Raw genomic sequence first — 22903 nt, 5'->3', positions numbered from 1 at the left:
CCCTAACTATAGAATCCCCTACCACTATTGCTCTGCTATCTTTTCTTCTCTCCCTGCACAGCTGAGCCACCCATGGTGCTCTAGTCATGACTCTCACTGCTCTCTCCAGAGGAACCCTCTCCCCCATTGGTACTCAGGACTGAGTACCTGTTATAATTTGGATGCCCTCAGGGGACTGCTGCACTACCTGCCTCATCTGTCTGGCAACCACCCAGTCCCTCTCTGCCTGCACTTTAAAAGCTTCAGGGTGACCACCTCCTGAAACATGCCATCCACATAGCTCTCATCCTCACAAATGCACCTCAGTGACACCAGCTGCTCCTAGGAGCTCCAAGATACAATGCACAAGTTTCTGCATTCATTTCTGCGATCAATGGAAACTGTTGCTCTCTATTCTGGCCTCAATACCTCATGATATTGAGCACTTCCATCAAATCTCCCCTCACACACCGAGAGCAACCCCAACTTCTCCAATCTATTCACAAGACCAGGATAGAGAGCAACAGTCTCCATTGACAGAAGTCCCTCATCTTTTCTGCATCGTCAAATGCCTTCACGTCGTTCCTGAAGTGCAGTGTCCAGAATTGGACACAATACTCCAGTTTGAGGTTAAACCAATGTTTTATCATAATTTTCTTGCCATTATGCTTTACACCTATTTATAAACCCAAAAGATTCCATATGTCTTTTTAAACCACTTTCTCAACCTGCTGTGCCACCTTCAAGGATGCACATATACTGCCCACCTCACCCCCTAGGTCTGTTCTTGTTCTCCCCCACCCCCATTTTGTATTTCTTGTCCTTCTTAATACATAAGTGTGAAATGACAGTTTGCTAAGTTTCATCTACTAAGTGCCCATCCATTCCACCAACCTGTCTATTGCTGTTATGAACTTCATAAGATGGTTATGTTTCCTTTAATTCAAGGAGAGGGAAAAATAGTTTGGGAGAGGGAGAGGTGATCACCTAAGGCAGTCTGCCTGCAAACCCATGGGCCTATTTGTTATGATGACAGAAAATCAATTATTGAAAGCAAGGTGCAAGCTTTAACACCTTGACAAAAAGGAGGCAGCAGCTAGCCTTGCTGTATACAAACAGCCAGCCTGAGATTTGGACAAGACCACCCCCACAGCTGGGAAGAAAAAGGACTTTTGGTATTAAGTACCAAGCAGAGTGCTGGTGAGGACAGATACCAAGTCCTAAAAACAAGGTTGTGAACAATTAGAGACAAAGGTGTCATCAAAAGGTGGCTGGCTACTGGATGTCCATTTGATTATGCCCAGAAGATGGAGTAAAGGGGCTTTGTTTAAAAAAGGACAAAGATTCATCCTGGTGAGGCATGGAGAAGCCTTCTGTTAAAAGCCAGGAGAAGCTTGGGATTTTAAAAACCTAAGTTCCACCAAGAGAGTGTGGTGTAATATAGAAATGTGGTGTGGGCTTTGTTATGTTAAGTTAATAGGGGATACCTTCTCTATAATTCAGTCTATTAATTTCCTACTAACATTTACTCAAATATAAAGGCAACATTTACTCAATGTTGATTATCATTTATTACATTAGAGTCTTGTGCAATGCTTTGCAGTCACTGAGAAATTCATCTGAGTTGGTCCATAGGAGGATCATAATGTCCTCTTGAAATCTATCACTATCCTCCTCAGTTCACAATACTTCCAAGTTTGGTTTCATATGCCCTGTACACCCAAGGCCAAGTTATTAGTATGGATCAAGAAAAGCAGTGGCTATTAGTACTGACTCCTGGCGACCGCCATTGCACAGTTCAAACATCCATTCACCACTACTCTGAAGGTAGATTATGGACTTGAAATATTAACTGTTCTCTCCACAGATGCTGCCAGACCTAAGTTTTTCCAGTATTCTGTTCACCACTACAATCTGTTTCTAGTCACTCAGCCAACTTTATAGCCATGCTGCCACTATCCCTATCCATGGGTTTCAATTTCACTGGCAACTTGAGCACTTTATCAAACACTTTTTGGAGGTCCATATACAACACATCCCCTCACCAAAAAAATCCAAGCCTATTGAACACAATTTGCTTTTGGAGGAAATTAGTGCTGACTTTCTTCAATTAATCCACAATTGTCCAAGATTATTGCTTCCAAAGTCTTTCCACCAGTAAGGTTACACTGGCTGGTAGTTCTGGGTTTAGTCTTATATCCTTTTCTAAAGGGTGCTAACATTTGCAGTTCTCCAGTCCTCTAGCATCACCCTGGAAGATTATGGCCAGCACCTCTGCAATTCCTGCCCTTCCATCAGTATCCCTTGGGTGCATCCCATCCAGTCCAGGTGACTTACTTTAATGACAACCAACCTTTAATATCTCCTCGTTGTCAATTCTTAAACATCTAGTATCTCAACTACGTCCTCATTCACTATGGCTCCAGCAGCATTATTTTCTTCCTTGGTAAAGGCTGATACAAAAGACTCATTTTAGAACCTCAATAATGCCCTCTGCCACCAGGTGCAGACCCCCAGTTCAGTGCCTAATTGACCATACTCCTCCCCTTCCATCCTTTTACTATTCACATGTCATGCTCAGACAATATGGACTTGTGGGGTAAAAATTTGCAATGGACACAAACAAAATGGAGTCGAGAGGTCAGGCAGCCTTTTCTTTCCTGCCAATACACGTGGAACTACAAGAACCTTGAATTAACCTTAATGTCTGGTCTTTTACATTTTAATGACTTGTCCTTTCCTGTGGTTAACAGCTGGCCTTCTCCAAGAGAATTAAAGAAACTTTGCACAATACTGTTTACAGACTTTTCAGCTTCAGTTGAAATCCAGAGAATGGGAAAGAGGAAAAAAACCCCTGCTCTATCACAATGATGTGAATGGGCAAAGTTTGGACCCTATTGTTTGACAATGGCCAAGCCTTCAGAAACCATTGGAGGACAAAGGGAAGAAATAGTCTGGCCATGAGAGAAACCAGGTTTCTGATAAGGAGATTTAATAATGCATTTTCAGTGTAGTAAAGGGAGAAACATCTAGACCAGCCAAGGAATAAGACCCTGCCTAAGAATCACTAGTAGGCAGAGAATTTGGACTAGCCTTTGACCGCTCTACCTGAAGTACCAGGTCAGGGTTTCAATACTCCACAATGACTAGAGTAGAACAAGAGTAAACTGCTACTGCAAACAATAATCAACAGCAAATCCATCTTCCTAAAACTTCCAACTCTTCTTTAGTGGACCAATAAAGGATTAGAGGCCTGCATAAGACTTCATCCTGGGGAAAAGCAAGTTTGACAAAGAACACAGCCTTTTAAGACATACATACATGCTACCTTTCTGAAATTAATCTTTTCAGTAGGTGTGATTGCACATGTTGAATAATAAATCTGTTTTAAAAAACCATAATTTATCTGTTCCGGACAAAAAAAATTCTCCATTGTACTGACCCAACCACACACAGTTTACTATGTCTTTCATCATCCAGGGACCACTGGCTTTAGTTTGTCCTACCCTTTTCCCCCAGGTTAGAATGTACCTGAGCTGTACCCAAACCATCCCTTTAAAAAAATTAACCTATTGTTCAGTTATAGTTTTGCCTGCCAATCTTTCATTCTGGAAAGGTCTATTCTCAACCCACCAAAATTGTCTCTCATCTAGTGTTTTTAAACTGTAGATTGCCTTTTCCATGATTAACCCATGATATTATAACTGTTACCAAATGTTCCCCTGCTTGCACTTTATCCATCCATTCATCAGAACAAAATCCAGCAATGGTTTCCTTCTGCGGGTTGCAAAGATACCGATCAAGAAAATTCTCCTTAATACCAGGATTTCTGCCCCCACCCTGTCCTTTACACTATTACTATCCCAGTCTACATTAGGATAATTAAAATCCATTATCACTACATTATGGTTCTTGCACTTTTAATTTCCCTGCAAACTGTCCCTCTATATTTCCGATTAGTTGGTGGTCTACAGAATGTACCTATTGCTCCTTAACTCTAACCAAATTGATTCTGTCCTTGATCCCTCCATGACATCCTCTTTCCAGCACTGTAATATTCTCCTTACTACTGCCATTCCTCTTCATTTTTGTTTTCTATCCATCCTGAACACCCTGTATCTAAAAATATTTAGTACTCAGTCCTGCCCTTTGAGGGATTGTGTCGTGTCTTTTGGCTCCCACAAGTTAGAAATTTATCACACGGAGCTTTGTAGAGTAATTCTTGCTGCACTTCATATGGCTGGCACACTGATTGAGTGTTACTCAACATGTGATCAAAGTGAGACAGGGAATGTGGCTTCCCAGAATATATATTCATATAACAATTAATTCCTAGCTCTTTACAAATAAGATAATCACATGAGCTGAAAAGGCAAGAGTTGATCAAATAGAAAGCAGAAGGTTCAAGCAAAAGAACATTTTAGCTCCTGTTGTGAAAGGTAATATCCTGAGCAACAAGGAGCATTTAAAACTATTTTTTTTACTCGCAAGTTGTACCTGCTCAAAAAGCTCGCAAGCATCATGCTTGAAAGGTTTTACCTTGTGTGCTGTTATCTCATGTATTTGAGGAGGATTTTAAAATCCTCCTCAAACAGTACACTCAGCTTTTTTATATACAGGCTGAAATGAGAGTAGCATGATTATTTCCCCAATTGGATCAATTAAACATGTCATCCAGCTCCAGTGTCAAGCCTATACAGCCACTCAAATACAGAGTAAGAGTTAATGAAAAGACATCTTCATTTGACAGACATTAATGGAGAAGGTAGAAGCAGTCATTTTCGTCTACTAACTGGAAGAGCATAGCAAAAACATCAAACAAGTTGTTTATAACATGCACGACCCTCCAGAAGGCCCAATGAATATTATTGGAGGGAATACTTCAACTCAATAGGATAAAAAAGTGCTGAGTGAAATAAGAGCACTTTTTTTTTAAGTAAGAAGGCCAGTGAAGCAATGAATGGAGAGGGTACCAAAAGTAAAATGAGAGCTCCAAGGTTTGAAATAACAAACAGATAAGAATGCATAATCAAAGCTAAAAATGTTTTCTTTTAAAAATACAAGTTACATAGATTTGTTTTATATTCCATGGAGTTTGAAAGGTTGAGGGGTGATCAAATGGTGTTTAAAACAGAAGTATTTAAATATAGTAGAGAATTTAATTACTGTATCTAGTGGTACATATACAAACATACAAATTAGGAGTAGGCCATTCAGCCCCACAGATCATGGCCTCAACAAGCTAAGCCATTCAGGGATGAAATCAGGAATTCTCTCTAAGGTTGTGGATGATGGATCAATTGAAGTATTTTAATACAGTTGTTAGGTATTGGGGAAAATGGATCAAAGTTAGCAAACAGAGTTGAGTTATAAATCAGCCATCGATTTACCAGGATGCTACAACAGGCTCAAGTGGCTGAATAGCCTCCTCTTATTCCCACAAATAACAAAATTCCTACACACAATTGCAGAGATTTTAAGAAGTGCATCAAACCCCCAAGAATACAAAACAATAAATGTCCAGAATACAAAACAAATGTTCAGTGTATGCCAACCAGAAGAATACCTGTTGTTGCAATCCATAACCTCAGCATACTGCTTCCCAAATATCTGGCGGGGGGGTGGGGGGGCAGGAAACAGGAAAAAAAAAGTTTCAGGAACACCCTTGATTCCTGAAATACTAGCAAGATGCAGATTTTGAAGTGGTATCACTCAGCTTCCAGACACCATCAGACTAAACCACAGCTCAGCGAGTTTGAGTAAACATACGAAAAAAAGCACGAGTGCTTCCTTACCTCTTATCTGCAGTTTCACTTTAGATTAGAGAGCAGTGTAGGGTCTAGAATGTGATAAAGGCACAGTGTGCACCCTTACTCTAATCTGCAGCCAGTGTGCCAGGCGGGTGAAAGGGGACAGCCTTCTTTTCATCTCTCTCACAATGTTCTAATTGTGCAAATCAAAAGAACCTCCAGCAGATGGCATTTCTATATTAAAAGGCCACACGCCCTCAGAGGTTAGTCAGGCCACAGCAACTTCGTTCCCATTAATTCCATGTCAGAACCCGGATTTAACTAATGCCCAGCAAACTCTTCACTCGCCAGTTACTGCCACTTCCCTGGAAGGGAAAGACCCACTTGCCTCGCTCGGTCCCAAAACAGAAAAGTGAACCTTTTTTCCCCCCGCCTCCATCCAACCTGCACACAGCTACAACCCACAACATCCCAGCCAGCCAGCGTAAAAAGTCATCTCTGCATGCTTTAAAACAGAAATATCACTGGACTTAAGGATTTTTGGGGAGGCCTTTCCCCTATGCTGTACATTGTAGCTTCTGCCTGGCCTGTATCAATGCCACCGATTAAAAGCGACAGAGGGTCGTAAAGCCAGCATTGGTGGGGGGGGGTGGTGGTTTTTCGACTTGCCCTTTTTTTTTTATAAAGCTAGAGGCAGCATTTCAAGATGCAGAATTTAATTCTATCTTGAAATGCCACCTCCAGTTTATTATTTTTTTTAAAAAAGGGCAAACTTGCAAATAAGGGCCCTCCATTAGCATCACTGGCCACTGAAGGGGGAGGTGCAGAGCAGAGAATTTGATTTAATTTTCTTAAATCTATTTGAATTTTAAAAATGAATTGAGAGAAATCCAGAAGGGTTCCAGAGATGAGGATTGCAAGACCCCACAAACCATAAATATTTTAAACTTTCACAGCCCCAAGTTGCAACACTGCAGGGAAAAGAACAGCTTTCAGTGACCGTTTCTGGCTGTCAGTCCTGCAGCTTTTCCATCCAAATTCATCACTGTTTTTATATAGGATTTGCCAATAAAACATTCGGGGTTTTTTCAATCTTTCAAACAATGCTGAAGTTACCCCTCCCATGCATTTCTCCAAAATGCACATATTTCTACATTCCTAGAAGCCCACTCCACTGCCTTCACAATCAGGCCCAGCTCCAGATGGAGCTCTTAATTTATTGCATCTTTTCCACACTAATAGCAACATATCACTGTGAGGAGTACAGTGTGCACAGTGACTCCATGGGCTCATTAGCACACCAAATCTCCCATTTTACATGCACTTGTAATGTTGAGATTCAGTGCTAATCACTACATTCTGATAGGAAACATTCCAGTAGACATGGATGTCGATTTGTCCAGTTCAAGGAGCGAAAACTACATTGTATTTTGTTTTGACGTGAAGTCTGTTCTAATGTCCAAAAGTTTTACAAAGAAGCACAATACTGCAGATACTGGAAATCTGAAATAAAGACAAGAAATGCTGGAAATACTCAAGCAGGCCTGGCAGCACTTTTCAGTTTGACTAACGAGATACTCGCATTAGGTTCAAACTGTGCTTTTGTCAGTGCCTGGAGAAGCAGGCAATAAAAGGGGAAAGTTAATAACTTAGTGAGTAGCATTGAAAAAAGGGGAACTCCTTGGGTGGGGTTCTAACATCTTAATCCATTAATAAGGGAGCACTTTATTGGCAAATCTCAAGTAGATTTTGCAAAACAATAGTTTATACAGTACTGCCACATAGGGAAGTAGACTATCTTTAAAACACTGAAAGGGCCAAGAATGGCACGTGACATGCTGTATTGCCCTCTGAAAAGTGCATTGATTGAAGATCAGAGGGAACTGCAGAAGTAATTTTAGCTGCATATTATTAGTCACAACTTCAAGCCTAGGGCAATCACACCATCAGGATTTTTGTCCCTTATTACCTCCTATTTCACTGCATACATAGTCAAATCAGGGACAACATGTGGAAGCATACAAAACGATAATCAGGTGAAGATCATGGGTTGGACATATCACCCCATTAAATCTTTGTTCCAGAACATAAGTAATGTTTTTGAATGCATTATGCAACAAATGCTGCTCTTCTAGTGATCATAAATTAGACCAAAGCTATAGGTAGAATTAGGGCAAAACGTAAAAGTTCAAATTTTTCTTCAAATACAATTTTGAACAAAATGAAAATTTATAGTTAGCCAGCATCCTTCAAGCTCTTTTCCAGTGCACCTTACCACAATGCACTAGTCAGACTATCCCAAATGTCATACCAGAGTTCAGCTTGGATATCAGGTTCCAGACAAAAAAAAATGCAGGAGACTATTTTTAATTAGCACCTTTCACAACATCAGGATGTCAGGAAAAAAGAAAAGTACTCCTACAATAAAAATGTGTACTTCTATAATAAGTGCAGCCAATTTGAACACAACAAGGTAATACATGCATATAATAATACATACTATTAACAGATATCCCTGAACAGACTTCACTAAAATACAGGCCAGGCCTCTGAGGAGAACCCGCATCTTCAAAATAATGCAATGGGATGGTTTATTTCTACACAAGGCCTCTGCTTAACATCGCAAAACAAAATATAAAAAACAAAGCAACCTGTTCAAGTTACACAATTTTTTTCAACTAAAAATGTTAAATTTCTGGGCTAAAATTTACAACCTATTTGGCCCAGAGGGAATTTTTTATTAATTTAGATCGAGGGGAAAGAGGGTTGCCAACCCTCCAGGATTGTCCCAAAGACTGCAGGAATTGGAGATAGTCTACTTGTCCTGATTAATGAATAGAGTAGTCAAAGGCAATGGGCAGAGGGAGTCTTATCAGTACACCTGCTCCAAGAGGCAGCAACAAGAGATACAATTATTTGGAAAATAAGTGTTACAGTTTATTACTGTTGTAAAAAATGTATGCCAAGGGTATTCATTTCTGTATTTGCTAATATTTCAGTCCATTTATTGTGGGTTTTTTTTAAATAACTCAGCCAGCTGTGTCTCTACAATAATTAGGCCATTGTCCACATAATGAAGAAGTTGTGTTCTGATGGACAAGAATCGAGCAAGCCTAATCTGCATTGTTAATAACTGAAGCAAACCTGGCAGACACTACCACTCCAAGAGGGGTGCTGGTCCATTTACATGCTCATCACAAATGCCACTAAACTTGTTTTTCCCCCCCAAAAAGTTCCCATATCATTGTGATCTAGAATGTAATGTCAGAAGGGGGATGGAATTGGATGCATGTTTAAGGAAGAAAAATACAGGATAGGAAAAGAACAGAAGGAGGAACTAATTGGATGACCCTTCACAGGGACAATGGACCAAATGGCCTCCTTCCATGGCAAGATCAGTCAGCCCTAGAGTAAAACAAGCAGCACTTTTGAGTACTGGTCTGCTGAAGAACATAACTCATGGCCAATATTACTCAAGCAGGTCAGTTAGTTCATTCACAGTTTGTGGGCAATTATGTGCCAATTGACTGCTGTTCAGCCAGAGAATGCTCTTGAATTGGTTACAAATTATTTTGGGATGTTCAGAGGATGTGATAAGGTGCTGTCTTATTCTTGAAACTAAAAACATATTAGAATTTACTCCTTGGAGAACAGATTCTGGAGTCTTATTTTCTTTAAAATTGCCAATTTTGCATTATTAAAGTGCCTTCTGCACTCTCATAAGAAAACTGAACTCAGGAGTTTGGAAGTGGTGAATTTGTTAGCCACTGTGGGGTTTCAAAAGATACAGGCTGCTGAACTCTACATCACTAATGTGCTGCCTCAACCATGACCATGCATGGTACCCAGGCTGGCCTGAGACCCCAATTCATAATTTCTGCACTCAAGGTCTCCAATTTCCTCTAAAAAAAAGGGTATTTTTATATTTTAAACATTGCCTCCATTAATACTCCAATTATATAGGGCCTTGGAGACCACACCTGGGAATTGCGTACACAGTTTTGTCTCCTTGCCATAGTATACTTTCCTTGCAGGACATGCAAAGATTCACTACTGATTCCTGGAATGAGAATCTCTCCTCCATAGGAGAATCCCAGTAGACTAGGTTTATTTCCCTGGAGGAGTTAAGAATAATAAACTATCTAATTAAAACAAAACTCTTACACAGGGCTTGAAAGGATAGGTGTAGGGAGGACGTTTCTCCTGGCCGGACTACAGTTAGAGAAGTTTCTTCATTCAAAGGGTTATAATCTTTTGGTATTCTCTACCCCCCCCAAAAAAACTGTAGATGCTTAGTCATACAGCACACTCATTCAATTAAGACGGAGATTGCTTGGGGTTTCTAGAAGGGAATGATTACAAGGATAGTGAAGGAAGATCAGATTAAGGTAGAAGATCAGCCATTCAATAAGATCATAGCTGAGCAGGCATGAAGGGGCTGAAATGTCTACTCATACTTAATGTTCTTGTACAAACATTCCTGTGCACTTGAGTAGACCAATATCAACATGAAGTAAAATTTGCCATTTTCATTCTATTCTTGAACCAACTGATCTTGCTCGGGTGCTGCTATCACAGCACCCAAGTTTAGTTTTCATTCCTCAAAACATGGTCTCTGCTGCATTTTATTCCCCAACCTTAATTGCTTTCAAGGTTGCGGATTTAGTATGTGTTTTTCTGGAATCACTACCATCTTGTGGTAAACAGCGGTTCTTTGTAGTGACTTGTTAGGCCAGAGGCCATCAAGCACCAACCATGTAGAGCTGGTTACAATCAATTGTGACAGCTCAAGCAGGGATGGTATACTTTCTTTCCCTGGTTCATTAACCAGTTAATAATCCAGCAATTTTGATGAGCATTTTCCCTGGTGCCACACCATAGAAATCTATAAAATCTGGTAATCACTAACAGAGCAATTTCAATCAGGGTTGCTGAGCTTGATAGTATGGCATCAGTCTCATGTTCAGTGGAGGGAAATGCTGGCTCGCTTAGGACTTGTTGCACAGTGCTGGCTGCAGATAATGGAGGGGAAGATTCTGATGTCAGTGTGCAGATTAGAAGCTGGTCTCCACATCTATGGATGCTATTACCAACAGGAAAAGCTAATATATGGATAAAGGAGCAGCCAGGGGTGGAAGGAAAAGCCATCAAATGTGCCAACTACACTGGAACAGGGGGCAGTAGGATGATGGAAGAGAGACCACAGTGAAATGAATGGTGTTCAATGCTGTAGAGCAGTTGAGAATTACAGAGAATGAATGCACTACAATCAAAGTAAATCATTGATAATTTTGACCAAGGCAAGCCAAGCACTATGGGGAGGACAGAAAGCATATGGAAGTAATTTGAATAGGAAATTGTGGGAGGTATATAAAAAGGAGCACACTTGTGATAATATCTTCAAGCAGCCGGAAAAAAAAGGTTAGTCCATGGAATGTAGTTAGAGAAGTTGAGAGTAGACTTTGACAGAGGTAAGGGTGTGGGTGGGTAATCTCAGCCCAGATTCCTCTTAAAATTAAGTAAAATTGGAATGGTTAATTAAAATACAACTTTATGTGAACATAGCACTAGCTGTTTGCTGCTACTGTGACATCATATTTTGCATTCCTCACAGTTTATTGGAATGTCTCATGATTATCACAATCTTGTGACGTGTGCTGCAATGGTGCCAAGGCTTCCACGGGTCAATGGAAGACTACCGAGCACTCAAAGCACATTCAGTACCTGGTCATCCCATCTCAAATCAAAACAGAATAGTCAGTGTTAAAGACAGAGAATCTCAGGCTGGGCTACAACTACAATATTGATAGAAAGCACTTATTGATGCTGAAATTTTAGTGTAAACGCAGAGTTAGGATCAAAGAAGTGTAGAAGACTACATCCATGTAGCCCTTCATTACAGATCCCAGAGACAAGGTGCAGGGTTTACAAAATGCAACAGTGCTGAATGGAGCTCTTTTTTAACTAGTTGTATTGTCGTCATGAAGCAGCTCAGCACACATCTTTTGCAGTGATAGAAATCTTTTCAGCCCTTCATCTCATATGTAAATGAGATCAGACATGGGAACCAAATGTGTTGTGCACTAGTAAAAACCCAGTTTCACTCCCTGCACCCCCATGTTTTTTTGAATCGGCGGCGGGGGGGGGGGGTGCATTGATCGGTTTGGGTGGAGAGTTGCAGTTAGCTAGACGGCGAGTGTGGGGTTCAGAAGCGAGTGTGGACTTCAGAATAACCACAACAGTCAAGCTGATGTGTGAAGGCCTCCAAGTCAAAACCACCTGTTGAGTAGTCACTATCTACACACTTGCTTGCTCATACAGAACAAGAACCTGAATATTTCTACATGCGCTGACAGTGTTCCACTGTAACCCAACAACTACTCAGCAGCAAGAATGGAGTAGAGTCATGTTCTTGAAAAGCCTCTTCCCCACCCCCACACAAAGCTGATAAGGCCATGCTTCAAAAGTTCACTTTTCACCACAGTACAGATTAGTAAAAAGGCAGGCAATATGCAGTGAAAAAATGGTTTACAATAGATCCACAATTTGGGAAAGCAATGATAGGAAGTGTGATGCAAAAGAAAGCATGGGGCTTCCCATCTGTTTGGCAATTGGCTGGTCACAAAACAGGTGAGAGTTGCAGCAAGAGAAGCACAAGAACCATTGAGCTTTTTTTTTAAAAAAAATAGAAAGACAATGATGGATCGTTGCTGCCTGAGAAAATGCATAAACACCCTTGAAGAAGCTATTTTCACAGGTCCACATTAAATCTACACACTGGCCACCGAACTAGGGTGTGCTGCTCTGTTAGGGTGCTCAATCAATGAAGTGAATTGTCAAATATATGACTGTCATCTCTGGTTGTATGACTCTTCCATGGGTAAAAGGACAAAGCCAACATGGATTACGTTCAAATTAAAATGTCACTTAAAAAGCCATAAGTAGCAGCTGATTCCAAATGAAAAAAACATGACACTATTCCCAATGAGTGGGAACTCTACACATCACCCCTGATTTAGATTTATCCCTCCCATTTCCTTAGCATTGACTAGGCCCATAGATACCTTGATAAGCACTCAGGTCATTAGGAATTTATCGAAAGAGAAAAAAAAATAGGTAGCAGCAGTTACTCCACTTCCAGTCTAGTAGCTAAAAGCCAGTTTAAAATTGGCAATTTAAAGAGCCAGCTGTTAATGTTCAGAATTGAATTTCTCATTCAACTCTAAAAAGACATCCCCCACTTTACAATCGAAGCCCAGCCAGGTTACAATTCCACTACCATCACCCCACTATCCCCAGCCCCAAATTCACCGCAACATTCAGCAAGTACATAATTGGCACCACAAAGAGCAGGAAGTTTGCCCCATATTTAATTTAAGCTTGAGGCTACCACAGTGGAGAAAAATGAATGGCCAAACAAAATAAAGCTTTCCACAGCTGAACAAAAAAAAATGCAGAAGTTGAGTCAAAGTAGAATTGGGCAATGCCGAGATTCCCACTTGAGCACAGCCTGCCGACACTGATCTCAGATCAGGTGAATGAAGGGCTAATTGTGGGAGGTACTGGAGAATTATAGGTGCCCAAAAGATGACTCTTAGGTGAAAGAGGGAAAACTGAAATAAACAGCACTTTTTGGAGGTTACTGGTGCTATTATGAAGTGGACATTATTCACTATTTCCAGAGGTGCAGTTCAACAAAACGTCAACTGGAGTTGGTTCAGGAAGGGCTTGATTTGAAGTTCTCATTATAAAATCTTTAATCAGACCCTGCTGCCCTGTTATTAACATTCGTGGTGGGATTAATTTTATCCTTCCTGTTTAACCAGATCCTATGAATTGGAACGTGTCCAGTTTGCAAGGGTAGCTGAGATTGATTGTGTGTGTGTGTGTGTGTGTGTGTGTGTGTGTGTTGGGGGTGGGGGGAGGAGGAGGAGGAGAACAGCACATCATACATCTATTTGGTTTAATTTTACGATATGTATATAGTGCTGGCTTCAAAACAAAAAATGAACTTTACCCTGCAAATTTAATATTGGAATGTACCACAGACAAATTTAAGGGTACAGACTAGTGACAATCTAAATGATCCCTTTGAAGAACCCTAGAATTTTGCAGCATAGAAGGCTACTTGGTCCTTCATACCAATGATTACTCTTGGACTATAACCTTCCAAATTACTTTCAGATAAAGTTGCTTTTTCAGAGGTTCTGCTATTTCTTTGACGCACCACAATTTTTAAGCCAGAAGTTTTTGTTTTATTTCCTTACAGATAGTTATTCCAATTACCCAACCTTCTCTTTTCTTCCATGCTTCATTCAGTTGCAAACAATGAAAACAGTGGCAAATTATTTCCACATCTATAGCATTTTCTTTTCACCTCCAAGGAACCCCATCCTATTTTTTATACATTTTTAATTGTCATTTCCTTTCCAAGTGCCCCAACAGTCTTTCTTCATTACCTTTCTGGCTTTTCTATTTTTTTGCTTTCTGTTTACACTTTGTACTCATCGCTTTTTTTAAAAAAAATCAAGCATAGGACTATCGCATACCTCCAAGCATTATTTTAATTTCCCTTGTCATCCAACAACCCCAGCATTTGCTGGAAAACATGTAGATCCAAGACACAATATCCTTAAACATCCAATAATTGAGAGATATCATCTATGCAAACGTTAGAGAATAGCTCATCTGCACAAGCTTGAGTCACCAACATCTAGAACAGTCCAGGTTTTGAAGTCATAAGGTTATAAAAGTGACTTTAGCACAGAAAATATTGGTTTGTCAACTCTATCCCAGTGAGGGTTCTTTAATAAATTTTCAAAAATGTTTAAAATTGACCTAAATTATAGTCCCCTGTAAAAATTCAGCAGAACAGAACAGACACCAGAGACTGTACAAAACATTTCTTTTCACTTGAAACCTACCAATACAGGGGTCTCCAAATCCAAAAAGGTGGAAAGTAATGCAACAACTTTAATTTGTATAGTGCCTCTAATGTAGGGAACCTTCCCAAGAGTGAAATTCACACTAAATTAGCTACCCACTGGGATATCTTCCTAATTTGAGAATGGAAATCAAATGCAGATCAGCAACATTTTAAGAGACTTGCCAAACAAAGGAAGTGACAAACACTAACCGTCATGATCGCCTCTTGATTAAGTTATAATCAAACTCCCTTGTGCCACCCAGATAGTAGTACTGAGAAGGCTGAAGACTGGTAAAGACTTATCAATTCAGGAAGCTAATAAGGCTTTTAAGTGTGGCTCTGCATTAAAATTTCTTTCCTATTACCATGTATCCCACATTGACCCCCGTAGGGGGCAGAGAGAAGCAGATGGAGTAGTCTAAAAGGACTCGTATTGAATATATGAGAATTCATTATCAAAAGATCACTCAAGCTAGATTTACTGAGAGGCAAAAGTCTGCTTTGCAACTGTTGTAAGCGTGACCGGAGTTGCTACTATTGATGATAGAGTTGATCTGCAGACACTTCTTGGGTGGAAACATTAAGTTTATTTACAATGTACTCAGCAGCAATTACAGGTGTGCTTTCAACCCCAATTCTATCTTTAAACTGACTGCTGAGGTAGCAAACATTACTCTGCTATTGGTTACTACAGATCATGCGATCTTCCTGAAGTATTATTCTTAAAAAAGGTACATTACACACTAAATAAAACCATAATTACTACAGCAACTGTTTCCCAAATGGAATATACCACCACAGAGCAATACTCTCTCTGGTAACAGGCCAAGACCAAAGATTAGCATACAAATGAAATATCCAAAATGAATTGACAAGCTGATGTTTAAAAGACAAAGCTGCCAATTTGGAGGTTTAAAATAAAAATTGACAGAATTTAGATTCTTAAAATACAACCCCCCACCCATCCAGAAAAATCCCATAAAGTGAAATTTGATATTCATGAGACCAGTAGGCCTTAACAAATTGATTGAATCATGGAAAACAGTCTCCAAAATCTTCATGTTGTAAAAATTGAATTTGACTTTCAGTCACAGGGAAACATTATAACTACCCAACAGAGACACCTATTTAACTCTGTGGGATGTTAATGGTTTTTTCTGCCCATGACCCATGCTTGAAGTTGCTAGGCAGAGGCGGGGGTGGGGAAGAGAGAAAAAAAAAGAGAACTTGTGTTTGTGTAGCACCCTTCATATATCTTCAGGTCATTCCAAAACACTTCACAACCAATTAATTAAAATTTAAGCCCTTGCCACTTATGTTGGCAAGCACAGCAGCCAATTTACACACAAGGTCCCACGAAAGCAATGATTTAATGTGACCAGAGTTAAACATCAGATTTGGCTCAGTAGCAAGATACCAAGTCAGAATATTGTTGGTTTAAGGCCCATTCAACTTGAGTGCATTATTTAATCTGGCACAAAGTGCAATAATGGAATGCTGTACCATTTGAGCATTTCCTACATACTTTTTCTACGTTGGAACATAGGAACAGGAGTTCGCCACTTAGCCCCAAGAGCCTGTTCTGCCATTCAACTTGCCTTTGCCCCATATCCTTTGGCTAACAAAAGTCTATGAAAGATATCAATCTCAGATTTAACATTTATAATTGATCTCTCAATTGTCATTTCAGTTCCAAAATTATAATCCATTATCCAGAAGTGTTTCAAGATATGGCTACAATTTTTAGACCATAGCCCTAGCCTCCCTAATCAGAGAAAGGGCTAACAGTTCCTCTCAATATCTTGAAATCACCACTTAGGCCCTTTAAATTCCAGGGAATAAAACCCGAGCTAGTGTAGTATTTCCTCAATTTAACCCTCGAGTTCAGGAGCATTCTGGTAAATCCACATTGAGCAATTTTTGGCCTCAAACCTTAAGGATATATTGGCCTCAGGAGCACACAATACATCAGGTGTGGATAAGTCAGGGCTTTGTATAGCTGTAGCATAACTTCCATCTCCATGTATTTAGAAGACTAGAGTGCAAAGGCCAGGATTCCATTAACCTTGATTAATATTTTCAGTACCTGTTCGTGAGGTATACTTGGACCACCATCATTCCCCCCCCACCACCTCATTCCACCTCTTTGGGCCTCCACTAGTTCTAGTTTAACATTTAGAAATGCCCCAGTCTATCCTTTAGATCTGAAGTGTGAAATAACCTAATTTGACCAAGTCAAAAAGCAATTTAGCACAGTTTTGTCCAGTCACCTAATCAATAATATCTGCAACACTTCCATCTACATCGAGTCATCAAATTTGATGTGGTTGTCTATCCAAAGTAGTCATTAATTACTGTGAATAGTTGAGGCCCGAGTACAGTACCTTGTGGGAAGCCAATTGTCACATTGGCAATTAGATTACCTGCCCATTATCCTTACTTTGTCTCCTGCCACTCAAGCCAATTTCCTGAATAGGTCAATAACTTGCCCTTAATTCTATGTGCTTTAGCAAACAGTCTTTTATGGAAGTAATTTATTAAATGACTTCCAAAAGTCCACATAAATAACATCTATGGGCTTTGCTTTGTTCCACTACATTGAATTTTATTTGAAGAGGTGACCAATCAGGTATGACCTAACATTACAAATTAATTCTGGCTCTGATAGGCTGAAAATTTAAGCTTTCAATCACGCTTTCTTCAATCATAGGAGTCTAGTAATTGTCTTTTGAATGAGATGCTAAACTGAAGCTTCATCTTCCCTCAGATCCCATCGGACTTTTCCCTCTTGAAGAAAAACAGTTCTAATAATGGGTTTTTGGGATGTTAATTGAGAGATAATCAATTATCTTTTTAAAGCAAGTTTGCTGTGCACAAATTGGTTGTAAAGCTTCCTACATTGAAATAGTAACATTTCAAATTTGCTTTATTCACTGTGAAGCACTTTCCAAATGAAAGTTGTTTCTTCAATCTTAGTACGACTGTCCAAGGGATAAATTTTGGACAGGCCACCAGGAGAACTCACCAATTCTTCTTTAACTATGCTATGGGCATATTTTTTTTTTTTTTAAATGCCCATCTGGATGCAGACCTCTTTCACATTTCATCCGAAAGAAAGATGGTACATCTAATAATCCAAACGCTATTTGCTCCACACTTGGCAGCAAATTTTTAAGAATGCCAAGCTACAACAGACCAGAATACATGTGTATATTCAAGGTGCTGTAGAAGGACCCTTGGTAAGTTGCTATGCAGTTTGTAGATAACAAATCACTCCACCACAGTGTACTAAGGCGCCAAATCAAACAGGCTTAATTCTGGATGATGAAGCTTAGTGTTATTGGAGCCGCACTCATCCAGGCAAGTGGAGAGTATTCCATCATACCCCAGATTTGTGCCTTGTATATGGTGGACAGGCTCTGGGGAGTCAGGAGGTGAGTTACTCACTAAAGAATACCAAACCTCTGACCTGCTTCTGTAGCCACAGTATTTATGAGGTTGGTTCTGCACATGGTGACTCCAGGATGTTAATGGTGGGGCACTTAATACCAATACTGTTACATGTACTCATTTGAGATGGTTATTACCTAGCAGTTAAGCAGCTAGTAACATTTGTGCCACACATCAGCCCAAGTCTGAAGCCTTCCATGTCTTACTGCATGCAGGGAAGGACCACTTCATTATCTGAGGAGTTGCAAATGGAATTTGCTACTCGACAGTGAACATCCCCTATTCTGACCTCATGATTAGAGGGAAGGTCATTGATGAAGCTGGCTGAGCCTAGGATTCTTCCAGGAATTCCTGCATTGACATATGGCTGAAGTGTTGCGCCTCCAACAACCTTGCCTTGCACTAGGTATGATTTCAGCCAGTGGAGAACGTCCACCCTCTCCCAATTCCGATTGAGCTCCTTGATGCTACTCTGTCAAATGCTCCTTTCTCCTCAAGGAGGATCATTCTCCCCAATATCTGGAATTCAGCTCTTTGTCCCGATTTAAACCAAGGCTGTAATTAAGTCTTAGTCAAGTGGTTCTGGTGGAACCCAAACAAACAAGAGTATCAGTGAGCAAATTATTGCTGCGTTAGTACTGATTCTAATGCAACTATATCTTTTCTCAAATAAGGAGACCAAAATGGGTGTACACAGTAGTCCAGGTGTGGTCTCACCAATACCCTGTACAACTGTAGCAAAACATCTTTACTTTTATATTCCATCCCCCTTGCAATAAACAACACCCTATTTGCCTTTCTAATCACTTGCTGTACCTACATACTAAGTTTGTGATTCATGTACCAGGGCACCCAGATCCCTCCATACTACAGAGTTCTGTGATCTCTCTCTCCATTTGTTATACTGCTTTTCCATTCTTCCTGCCAAGAAGTTCACATTTTCCCACATTATACTCCTTCGGCCAAATGTTTGCCCACTTACTTTATCTATGTCCCTTTGCAGAATCCTCATGTCCTTTTCACAACTTACTTTCCTACTCATCTGTGTCGTCACAGCAAATTTAGCAACCATACCTTCAGTCCCTTCATCCAAGTCATGGATATAAACTGTAAAGAGTGGCACTGATCCCTGTGGCACACCACTCATCACATCTTGCTAACCCATTCAGGCCTACTGTTAACCAACCCCACACTAGTGGCGTCCAGTGATCTAGGAATATTAGTCAAGAGCATCAAGGTATTCAAGTGATCTTTTAGCAAAGAAAGTCGTTTGCATGATGGAACTCCCGAGCCTTTGCCAGGTTTTCCACTTGGCAAATATCGTTAACCTTGTGGCGTGTGTAGAGGGACTGTGTTTTAAACTCTTCCCTCCAATTCTGTCAAGCAAGGAGGGAGAGAGAGGGAGGGGGGGGGAAAAAGAGGGAGAGAGAAAAGAGATAAACTCTCCCTCCAATTCTGTCAAGCAAGGAGGGAGAGAGAGGGAGGGAGGGAGAGAGAGGGAGGGAGGGAGAGGGGGAGAGGGAGAGAGAAAAGAGATAAACTCTCCCTCCAATTCTGTCAAGCAAGGAGGGAGAGAGAGGGAGGGAGAGGGAGAGGGAGAAGATAGATAGATAGATAGGGATGCTAAAGCTGTCATTGTAAATAGTTCCCCCCCGCGAGCAGGTATTTCTTGCCTCACGAGCCCTACCACTATTACCAAACCAGTCTGGTGCGGCCCCGCCAATCCCACGCCCGAGGATCAGTCTTTTATCCCATTTGCCGCATGAAGGAAGGGTGGTGCTCGGAAATGAATGAGAGTGAGTGAGAGTCTTCAATAGAAAAAAAGTTCTGTTGGGATAGGAGAGGCCGGAAATGAATGACAGATGACATTTTTTAAAAAAAAAACAAAAAAAAAGTTTCCCCTCAAGCCCCTTCGGCCATTGTGGAAACTTCCTTCCTCCAGTGATAAATAAAAGATAAAAAAAATGCTGCGAAGCCAGTCGGGAAACCCTAATGACATTGGAGAAACAAAAAAAACAGACAGAAACACATGGAAGTCAAGACCCAAGTTCCACACACTCAAGACTTGGGACAGGGCCGACGACACCGAGACCAGACAACCGCGCTTAAGAGTTTAAGGGCAAGAGCCAAATAATAAATTTTTTTTTTAAAAAAAAGGGGTTTTGAACGCGCTACTTGTTGCTCATTGGCGAATATCTGATCGGCCCGAGGCGAAACCGGCCGGCTCTCCACACTTGAAGCGAGTAAAATAAACACAAGCCCCCGCTCCACATCCACCCCCAAACCCCCAAAAAACCAGGCGGAAAAGAGAGAGAGAGGGGCAGAAACCGAGTGTAACTTGGGAGGAGAGGGGAAGGGAGGCAGGCGGACTCGGCTCTTTACTGTAGAATCACTCACCGAGACTCTTGTACTTGCCGCAGTTTCGGAACAGGAAGACAGCCCCAAAGTTAACTTGTCTCGCCCAACCCTTCGATCAGCTGATGGAGAGCCGGCCCCTGAGCCCAGGGCAGGGGAGTTGCCGGTTGGATGGAGAGATGAGATCAGGAGGAGGGGAGGAGGTGGAAGTGATGGCAATCCGAACATTCATTTGTTAACAGGGAAGGAAGGAGGGGAGGGGAGGGGAACCGACCTCAAAAAAACCACCGTATAATTGACAACTTGTGACTAACTGCCGCGCAAAAAAAAAGGGTTTGCTCAAGAGCAAGCTCAATATGAAGCTGAAGTTTGTAATAGCGCCTAATATTCCCCTCGCTTCGAAGATGCATCACTCGACCAAAATATGTAGTTTCCTTAAAATTCACGGCATTTCCATGATCTTTTGGGGTAGTCTATTCCTGCCCCTTATGCGTGTATAGAAAAATACATGTTTCAAGTGCGGAAATGATTCAGCTCAAAAGCTGTTTGCTTCAAGGTTACTCGCCACTAACTTTATTACAAGCGCACATTGCACGTTCTAGTAACCCGGCAGAGTTGGAAAGGTGTGTATAAAAGCTCTCGCACACGTGGAGTAACAAGTGAAGAAGGTGGGTTGTCAATGGCTATGTAAAGTAGCACTAAGTATGAAATTATCCATTTCGTAAAATGTTCGCGTCTGCCCCTACATCATTAAAAGAGATATTAGATTGGAGCAAAAAAATAATAAATTAGCTGAAATAAGGCTACAAATAAACGTGGAAAAACCGCTAGATTTAGTCAGTACCGACCAACACAGAACAATGTGCTGTTGCTGTTTTTTGCTTTCTTTAAAAGATACCATTAATCTCCAACTGGCAAGTACAAAGAAAAGGCCAATTAAAATCGTTAATAATTGTGACATGTTGAAATATGACCCAGCTAAAAAAAAGTCATTAAAAGTAATAATTGAAAGCCATAAAACAATTAAACTATTTTGAAGAAAATAACTTACTTTCACTCAGTTGCCCTTACAGTTTCATACAGCCATGAAAAACATTTCCTTAAGAAGACCTACTTCCGTATCCGTGAGAACAAAACCCCAACTTGCTGGGTATTCTCTATCATCAATCTCTGAATCTGCTGTAATCAGGACAGCCTTTTACCTTTGGCTCCACCAATCAGCTTTGCTGGAATTCTAACAGTCAGACCACCCCAGCAGTCTTACATTTTTTTTGTTCTTGGGGTGTGGGCGTCACCAGCTAGGCCAGCATTTGCTGCCCAACCCTAATTGCCCTTGAGAAGGTGGTGGTGAGCTTCCTTCTTGAATTGCTGCACTCTATCTGATATAGATACACCCACAGTACAAAGGGAGTTCCAGAGTTTTGACTCAGCAGCAATGAAGGAACGGTGATATACTTCCAAGTCAGGATGCTGAGTGACTTGGAGGGCAATTTGGGTGGTGGTGTTCCAATACATCTGCTGCCCTTACCCTTCTAGGTGGCAGAGGTCACGATGTTGCACAGTGCTGTCAAAAGAGCCTTGGCAAGTTGCTGCAGGGCACCTTGTAGATGGTACACACTGCTGCCAAAGTACATCGGAGGTGGAAGTAGTGAATGTTTGTGGATGTGGTGCCAATCAAGCAGGCTGCTTTGTCCTGGATGGTGTCAAACTTCTTGAGTGTTTTTGGAGCTGCACTCATCCAGGCAAGTAGAGAGTATTCCATCACACTCCTGATTTGTGCCTTGTAGATGATGGACAGGCTTTGGGAGGTCAGGAGGTGAGTTATTCACTGCAAAATTCCAAGTCCCTGACCTGCTGTTGTAGCCACACAATTTATATGGCTGGTCCAGTTAAGTTTTTGGTCAATGGTAACCCCAGGATGTTGATGGTGGGGAGATTCAACAATAGTAATGCCATTTAATATCAAGGGGAGATGGTTAGATTCTCCCTTGTTGGAGACGGTCATTGACTGGCACTTGTGTGGCGCAAATGTTACGTGCCCCTTATCTGCCCAAGCCTCACTGTTGTCCAGATCTTGCTGCGTGCAGACATGGGCTGTATCAGTATCTGAGGAGTTATGAATAGTGCTGAAGATTGTGTAACCATCAGTACCACTTCTGACCTTATGCTGGAGGGAAAGTCATAGATGAAGCAGCTGAAAATGGTCAGGCATCTTTCAGGATCCTTTCAATGGTCCACTAATTTGCTCACATGCTTGCCCAATCTTTTCCGTTGTTCTCAAATCCTTCACTAGGGTTTTCAGTGCTCCAGAGTTGTTCTGGCGTTGGCAATTAAAGATTAATCTCCAGGACACTGCGACAAGAAACATGGTGACAAAAACCTAGGTGCATTTAAATAATTTGTGTGGTATTTCTTGTATTTTTTTGAACATTTATTAGTAATG

The 22903-nt window shown here is 40.9% G+C and overlaps 1 protein-coding gene across 2 annotated transcripts in view; it reads right to left on the bottom strand.

The window, feature by feature from the left end:
• Positions 1 to 21543, bottom strand: part of LOC144692260 (very long chain fatty acid elongase 1-like) — a 75431-nt gene extending 53888 nt beyond the window's left edge. The window contains exon 1 of one of the 2 annotated variants that reach the window (XM_078560861.1): positions 21512 to 21543. The gene's annotated coding sequence lies outside the window, so the exon portion shown is untranslated. Of the gene's footprint in view, positions 1 to 20502; positions 20681 to 21511 lie in introns of those variants that run through there. The other variant, XM_078560860.1, reaches the window with a different exon arrangement.
• Positions 21544 to 22903: the final 1360 nt, after the last annotated feature.

The sequence above is a fragment of the Cetorhinus maximus genome, chromosome 17 (assembly GCF_964194155.1).
Source record: "Cetorhinus maximus chromosome 17, sCetMax3.hap1.1, whole genome shotgun sequence".
NCBI classification, from domain to species: Eukaryota; Metazoa; Chordata; class Chondrichthyes; order Lamniformes; family Cetorhinidae; genus Cetorhinus; species Cetorhinus maximus.
Note: the sequence above shows the minus strand (reverse complement) of the source record. Positions and strands in the feature narration are given on the sequence as shown.